This window comes from Sapajus apella, unplaced genomic scaffold (genome assembly GCF_009761245.1).
Source record: "Sapajus apella isolate SASKATOON/1434 unplaced genomic scaffold, GSC_monkey_1.0 scaffold11, whole genome shotgun sequence".
Taxonomy (NCBI): domain Eukaryota; kingdom Metazoa; phylum Chordata; class Mammalia; order Primates; family Cebidae; genus Sapajus; species Sapajus apella.
In genome coordinates, this window is record NW_022436951.1 from 9,024,958 (window position 1) to 9,033,916 (window position 8,959).

The following is an 8,959-nucleotide window of genomic DNA, read 5'->3' on the forward strand; positions in this document are numbered from 1 at the left end:
ATCCAATTTGCCAGTCTGTGTCTTTTGATTGGGGCATTTAGTCCAATTACATTTAGGGTTAATATGGTTATTTGTGAATTTGATACTGCCATTTTGATGCTAGCTGTCTGTTTTCCCTGTTAGTTGATGCAGATTCTTGATTGTGTTGATGCTCTTTACAATTTGGTATGTTTTTGGAGTGACTGGTACTGGTTGTTCCTTTCTATGTGTAGAGCCTCTTTCAGGAGCTCTTGTACAGCAAGCCTGGTGGTGATGAAATCTCTGAGTACTTGCTTGTTCACAAAGGATTTTATTTTTCCTTCACTTATGAAGCTTAGTTTGGCTGGATTTGTGATTCTGGGTTGAAAGTTCTTTTCTTTAAGGATATTGAATATTGGTCCCCACACTCTTCTGGCTTGTAGGGTTTCTGCTGAGAGATCTGCTGTGAGTCTGATGGGCTTCCCTTTGTGGGTAACCCGATCTTTCTCTCTGGCTGCCCTTAGCATTTTGTCCTTCATTTCAACCCTGGTGAATCTGACGATTATGTGCCTTGGGGTTGCTCTTGTTCAGGAATATCTTTGTGGTGTTCTCTGTATTTCCTCGACTTGAATATTGGCCTGCCTTGCTAGGTTGGGGAAGTTTTCCTGGATAATACCCTGAAGAGTATTTTCCAGCTTGGATTCATTCTCTTCATCACATTCAGGTACACCTATCTAACGTAGATTAGGTCTTTTCACATAGTCCCACATTTCTTGGAGACTGTGTTCATTCCTTTTTACCCTTTTTCCTTTATTCTTGCCTTCTCGTTTTATTTCATTGTGTTGATCTTCGACCTCTGATATCCTTTCTTCTGCTTGATCAATTTGACTCTTGAAACTTGTGCATGCTTCACGACGTTCTCATGTTGTGTTTTTCAGCTCCATCAACTCACTTATATTCCTCTCTATGTTGTCCATTCTCATGAGCATTTTGTCAAATCTTTTTTCAAAGTTCTTAGTTTCTTTGCATTGGGTTAGAACATGTTCTTTTAGCTCATAGAAGTTTCTTATTATCCACCTTCTGAAGTCTGATTCTGTCATTTCATCACACTCATTCTCCATCCAGCCTTCTTCCCTTTCTGGTGAGGAATTGTGATCCCTTGTAGGAGGAGAGGTGTTCTGGTTTCAGGTGTTTTCATCATTTTTGTGCTGGTTTCTTCCCATCTTTGTGGATTTATCCACCTGTTGTCTTTGTAGTTGCTGACTTTCAGATTGGGTCTGTGAGTGAACTGCCAGTTTGTGGATGATGAAGTTATTTCTGTTTCTTAGTTTTCCTTCTACCAGTCTGGCCCCTCTGCTGTAGGACTGCTGAGGACCACTCCAGGCCCTGCTTGCTTGGGGATCACCTGCAGTAATTGCAGAACAGTAAGGGTTGCTACCAATTTCTTCTTCTGCTATCTTTGTCCCAGAAGGATACTTACCAAATGTCAGTGTGTTCTCTCCTTTATGAGGTGACTGTTTGGACATACGGGGGTCAGGGAGCTGCTTTAGGAGACAGTCTTTCCTTTATTGGAGCTCAAGCGCTGAGCTCTGAGCTCCATTGTTCATTCAGAGTTGCTGGGCAGGTACATTTAGGTCTGCTGCAGCAGGACTCATAAACTCCTTTTTTTTCCCCCCCAGGTGCTCTGTCCCAGGGAGTTAGGGCTTTATTTATGAGTTTCCGTTGTGCTGTTGCCTTTTTTTTTTTTCAGGTCTGCCCTGCCCAGCGAGGAGGCAGCCTAGTCACTGTCTGCCTGCAGAGGCTTTGCTGAGCTGCTGCGGGCTCCACCCAGCTGCTGTGTAATCTTTCCTGCAGTCCTGTTTGTATGGGTGCAGTTAGAACTGCCTCAGCAATGGTGGCCCGCCTCTGTAATGGTGGAGTCTCTCTGTAATGGCAGGTTGCCTCGGCAATGGCAGGCTGCCTCAGTGATGGCAGACTACCTCCATAGTGGTGGAGTGTCTCGGTAATGGTGGACGCCCCTCCCCCACAGAGCTGGACCATCCCAGGTTCCACTGTGCTTGCTGTGAAACTCAACCCAGAGTGTTCTCAATTGCTGGGGTTTTTTTGTCTTTTTTTAGTTGAACGGTTGATTCTCTCCCAGGTGTTCCAGTCACCTGTTGAAAAGTCACCAGGATCTGTGTGATTTTACCTGCGGCGACTCACTGTGCCAGCTGAAACAGCGGCGCTGAGATTCGTGGCAGTTTTTTTGCCCAGGAATCTCCTGGTCTGGCTTCCTGTTTCAGTCCCTTTTAAAATCAGATTAATGGGCGATCTGCCTTCCCAGGTCTCCAATTGCCAGCTAAAAGGACACCCGGACCAGTGTATTTTGTACATAGACCCCTGCGCCAGGGCACTGGCAAAGTAGCCGCGCCAGCTGCGCTGGTGACCCATGGGGTTCCTCCACCTGGGAATCTCCTGGTCTGTAGGCAATAAAAATCCATCTGAAAATGCAGCGTCCACTCACCCTCTGCGCTTTCACTCGGAGCTGCAATCCTGAGCTGTTCCTAGTCAGCCATCTTGGGTCGATCTCTCTCACTGAATATTTTTAAAAGGTGTGAGCAGTGGACCCAATATTCCAATGATTCAGTGAGGTATTTTGCCTGATAAATTGGGAGAACGATAGCACTATTTCATTACCTTGGAAATAATAATTGTAGTAATAAAAATACCAGATGTTTCAAGATCTTTCTCAGGTTTTGATGACATTTTTGTGTTACAGGTTTTTAAATGTATTTTCATTTATTTGTTTTGGTATTGGATTAATTCAATTTCGTGGCTCATATAGTCACATTCACTTTTTCATAATTTATATAATCCATTTACTGAAGCCAGATTTATCCCTTGATACAGAAAGAAAATTTAGCTTATGCGAGACAAAAGGAATCAAGTCCATTTTGATATTCAAAGTCAATACTATAGAGAGAAAAGTGATAAAATTTCAGTTTCAGAAGCACAATGGTTGTTTCTGTTCCTAGGATTTTGAAGTGTGGTTTTGTAATTTGAATAATAAAGTTGATGTCTTTAATGGACTGAAGACTTGGTGATGCCTTTCACCTTCAGCTAAGCTACTCCCATGGATCCTCTCTGGGTCAGTGGGGCACTTTGAATACAGCAAAAGTGAGGACAGTACTCAGAAAAGAAAGTCATCTGGGATTCCTCAGAATGACTTTGAAAACGATCCCATATCTTCTTTTCCTTCTTTCCCAACACGAGCTTAGTTCCCGGTTAACATCAGCCACTTTTCTGCTGCTCTGTGTCCTCTCATGTTGTTCCCAACTTGGCACCAGGGCCATGGGAAAGATACCAGAATGGCCCTCCAGACCCAGTGTACTAGACAGCACCCCACAACAAATAACTATATAGTTCAAAATGTTAACAGTGCCAGGTTTGAGAAATCCTACTATATAATAAGCCTATTGATGGTGGAGATTTTGTCTTATTTTTTTATTTGTTTTCTAGAGATTGATGCTTGTTTCTCACATTCTCCAAAAATTGATCTAATTCTTTCAGCTTAACATTACTGTTCCATATTTTATGGAACTAAAATTATTTTAAAATTCATAATCTATGTGCATAATATTTGTAATTTTTAAATAATTAGAATATTCAATTAACCAGAACAATCACCATTTTAACCAGTAAGTTTCAGAATTAGCACGTATAACACCACAGTTTTCTGTACATTGAGCCTACAAAACATTATTCATAAGCAGTAATATAATCTGCCTCTAATGGACTCCCTAAAATTGACATTTTCCCCTAAAGTCAAGTTTAATTATGATAAATAAGTTGCATGAATACCTGAAGCACATTTCCAGATGTGAAGATGAAAGAGTGATGTTATACTTTTTTTCAGAAACTGAATTAGTGAGTGAAGAGAGAAGGAAAGAGGAGACATATGATGCTTACATAGTCACTGTTAATATTTTAACTTTCCCAACTTCAGCTTTGAGTATAGCATGGGTTTTTTTAAAATTTATTTAAAGATTTCTTTTTTTCTTTTTTTTTTCTTTGAGACAGTCTCGCTCTGTTGCCCAGGCTGGAGTGCAACAACGCTATCTTGGCCCATTGCAACCTCCACCTCCTGGGTTCAAGCAATTCTCTTGCCTCAGCCTCCCGAGTAGCTGAGATTACAGGCACCTGGCACTATGCCCAGCTAATTTTTGTATTTTTTGTAGAGACAGGGTTTTGCCATGTTGCCCAGGCTGATCTTGAACTCCTGACATCAAGTGATCCACCCACCTTGGCCTCTGAAAGCACTGGGATTGCAGGTGTGAGCCACTGCACCCAATCTCTCATGTACAATCTTCTATGATAGATAAAGACTGAGGAACAAGGATTCTGTTCTCTAGGAGTGTACAGGAAATTGGGACAGATAAGACATATTTATGTATATCTCTAATACAAAAAAGAATTTTTTTAAAGTTTATGAGACAGATTGTCATCACCAGTAACTTCCAACTGGTGATTTTGGTGGGGGGAGATATGTTGGGAAGAAACTTTGGGATTAGAAAATATGAGCAATATGTACACAGACATGAAATTCTCCTGTGACCCAGTAGTCTTTGCTCTTCCTGACCAGTAACAAAACCACTATTTACTGTGTGTGGAACTTCTCAGAGCCTTTGTTATGCTAAGTAAATGTCAAAAGAAGGAGATATGCAGCACATCCCAAACGTATTAGTAAACGCACCATTTTATTTATTTGTCAGGATGTAAGTTCCACAAGCCACATTTCGGAAAATGCTGTTTTACTTTATAGGAGCTGGGTGAGTGTGGAAGAAGACAGGCCTTTGAATAATTTTGACATCACATTTGGGGAAGGGGAAGGGAGATAACAATTTTCTTGTGACTGAAATTGCACCGCGTCTTGTAAGTAACCACTTGCGTGGGCCACTAAAAAGCTCCATCCCAAGGAAAGGGTTGTTTTTGAGACCAAGGATGAGCAGGCTGTTGGGTGCTATGGGGGCTACGTGTTTCACGTCACAGATACACACCAACAGTCCATTTAGCTCCATAGTAACATGGAGACTGGCTGCCTCACTTAGCCTACTCATTTCCTGTTATTAAACTTCAACAGTACATGAAAAGCAGGTTCCAGGCATTCCCCCAACACCCCTCCTTTTTTTCCATTTTCAGGATTAGGAATTTGATCTTTGGAATTACCCTTTTTTTCTTTTTAAAATGAAACAATGGTGGCAGGTCTGGTATGGAATGCTTCTTTAATTGTAAATAATTGTTTCATATATTGGCAATGGGGCCTACTTAGAACTGAAGGGTCTCTAGGTCAAAATGTGGAACCCATTCAGACAACATCAAAGCCTTCTCTGTTCTCTCCAGAGGGCAGAGAGCAGATACATCTGCTTGATCCAACACATACTTTTCTTGCAACCAACCAGCCGTTTATTGTTTTAGCACACACTGACAAGCAATGAGACAAGACAGGGACAGAGGAGGCAGCTTGCCAAGGGATAGGGCCCCCTGAGCATCTGTAAGGGAGCATTACAAAATTACAAAACGCTAGAGCTGAAGGGAACATAGTCATTCCCATAAAAGAACAAGCTTCCCTAGACTAGACAGGGGGAACCTGAGGCCAAGAAGGCCAAGTGACCTGCCTTAATCAGTCAAGAAATAAAATCAGATTCTGTGCTCAACAACTCAGTCCTAAATCAGTGTCCATTTTTCTACAACACAAATTAGTACTCTCAGTTTGGATTACATTGTGCGATACAGTCTCTTTTCACTCTTGGCTTTTTTACTTTTAGTTTGTTTGAGAATAAATTGGGATTCCCTGCTATCCTTTCCTCAGGCATGAGCCTTTGGAGGCTTCTAACTAGAAATAGTGCATGGTTCTGGCATTTGGATGGAGTGGAACACAAACAGATCTGCAACAGAGATTCAATTTTGTTGGAAACTCACTGAGGCTGAAAAAATGAAAGATGAAATTGCCAGGTAGAAATGTGTTCGGAGTTTTAGTGAATCCAGAATGTTGAGAAAGAGTTGAAGAATCTGGACCAACCTCCTCATTGCTTGGCTTGCTCAGCCCTGCTCAGCAGGAGATTTTGGTGGAAAACACTGGAAAGAGACTTAGTCTATAAATATCCCAGCAATAACCAGTCCACCAAAACAATCTTGGGCTCATGCTTTTATTCTCAATATATCCATTAGCAAATGTTTACTAAGCACCCACTGTGTGCTAGGCAGTGGGGATACAATGGCTTTAGATATGCTTTCTCCCTTGCAAGTTGTCTTCTAGCATGGAATTCCCAGGGGCCTGCCATGGTGGTTTATGCCTGTAATCCCAGCACTTTGGGAGGCTGAAGGGGGAGGATTGCTTGAGCCCTGGAGTTCAAAAGTAGGTTGGATAGCATAGCAAGACCGTATCTCTACAAAAAATATAAAATTAGCTGAGCATGGTGGCATACACCTATAGTCCCAACTACTCAGGAGGCTGAGGTGGGAGGAGAGTTTCAGTCTGGGAGGTTGAGGCTGCAGTAAACTGTGATAGTGTAACTGCATTCCAGCCTGGGTGACACAGTGAGACCCTGTCTCAAAAAAAAAAAAAAAAAAAAGAAAAAGAAATTTCCAGGGGACTTCTAGAAATCGTCCTTGACCTGCAGTTCAAGGACACTGCAGCAGATGTCCAGGTACATCCTTCATTTTTTGTGGGAGGGAAATTGAACTCAGCTCACAACTGAAGTTTAAACATCGATGCTCTGGTCTGATGCACTGGGTGCCAGGGCTGGGAGTTGGGAGTCAGAGATCAAGGATTCCCTGAGAGAAAATCATCATGAATGAAGGCAGTGGGCCCAGTGATTCAGATAGAGCAATGTGATGATGGTCTGAATGTTGGACGGAGTAGTGGTTTTGCCTTGGTGTGAAACTACACTTGACCCAACCAATTCTCCCTCATTCCCCAAGGGTGCTTAATCCATTCCACCAGGTATTATGTTGTTTACATATCTCTTTCTCCAACTAGATGTAAGTCTCTTAAAGGCAAGCTATTTCAAATGATGGTAATTTTTTTTTCTCTTAACGTTAAAGGAAATGCACATTTATTATTGGACAATTAGAAAATAAAGATAAGTATAATAAAGCAATACAATGTTTGGAAAATTTCCATGTACCTTTCTATTACTGATTTCTAAGTAAATTACATCACAGTTTGAGAACATAATTTGTATGATGTGAATGCTTTCAAATTTATTGATTTTTTCTTTTTTTTTTTTTTTTTTTTAGACGGAGTCTCCCTCTGTTGCCAGGTTGGAGTGCAGTGGCATGATCTCTGCTCACTATAATCTCCACCTCCTAAGTTCAAACGATTCTCCTGCCTCAGCCTCCTGAGTAGCTGGGACTACAAGCACACATCACTGCACCTGGCTAATTTTTTGTATTTAGTAGAGACAGGGTTTCACCATGTTGGCCAGGATGGTCTTGATCTCCTGACCTCATGATCCGCCTGCCTCAGCCTCCCAAAGTGCTAGGATTACAGGCATGAGTCACCACACCCAGCCTTATTGAGATTATTTTAAGGACAAAAATATAGTCTGTCTGCTAATTAGTGTATGTGCACTTGTAAAGACTGTGTATTCTACTGTTGCTGGGTGGAATGTTTTATAAATGTCAATCAGGTCAGATTGTTTCATAGTGTTGCCCAGGTCTTATATTCACTTACTCATTTTCTGTTTACTTGTTTCATCAATTAGTGAGAGAGAGGTATTGAAATATACAACCAAAGTTGTGGTTTTGTCTATTTTATTTTCAGTTCGTTTAGTTTTGCTTCATACACTTGAAAAAGCTCTGTTATTAGCTTCCAGTTCTTACTCCGGTGCTGCTGAGTCCTGGGTCTGCACAGTTCAGGGTCTCATGGATCAGGGGCAGGCTTTCAATGTCTTGGTAAATACTATTGCTAATAAGAAATAATAAGGTAGGAAGCAACATCTGATTTTGGTGCCATTTGATACCTGGTTTGAGAAGCCCCTCCCTTATTTTCAGAATCCCATCTCTGGCTATCCCCTCTGTGCCCTTGCTCATCTCTCTGTTACACAGAAGCTCATTTAAGATTGCCCTACTCTATTTATTTAAACTTTTCCTTTCTTTTACCCCTCTCCAAAATGTCTGGTTCTGCAGGGTTCAGATGAATGACAACTCTAACTGCTATAATGAGATTAACAAACACTAATCCAAATGTTCTATCAGACAAAGTCTTGAATCTATCTCAAGCAAGAAAGGAATCCACTGAAAATATACTGAATAACTCACAGAATACAGAAGGAGAAGGTTTCTAAGCTCAGAAATGACAGAAACTAAGGGAGGCCAGTGTATTAGTTCATTTTTACACTGATAGAAAGAGCTACCTGGGACTGTATCATTTACAAAGAAAACAGGTTTAATAGACTCAGTTCCACACGGCTGGGAAAGCCTCAAGAAACTTACAATTATGATGGAAGTTGAAGGAGAAGTGAGCATCTTCTCTAAAAGGTGACAGGAGAGAGATGAGTGAGATGGGAACTGCCAAACACCTAAATTATCAGATCTCATGAGAACTCACTCACTATGAGAACAGTGTGGGGGAAATTTCCCCCGTAATCCAATCACCTCCCACCAGGTCCCTCCCTTGACACATGGGGATTACAGTTTGAGATGAGATTTTGGTGGGGCCATAGAGCCAAACTACATCAGCCAAGCAGCAGGTACATAATTTTGAACATGTCACAGAAACAGCTGGTTGAAGTATGACCACTAACCTGACTGCCCCTGAGCACACTGAGCTACAGCTGCTGGCCTCCCACCTTTGAGCCACTGTCTCTGTCCTTTACGTCATTCTTTCTCTGTTCAAAATCCAAGGAAGAATCATCCAATTATCCAGGCTTAGGTTTTATACCTGTGTCCCCTTTACCAGAAAGTTGAGCAACGGAATATTTGTCCCCTAACTCTAGCTTCTATAGTTGGGTATGGACCC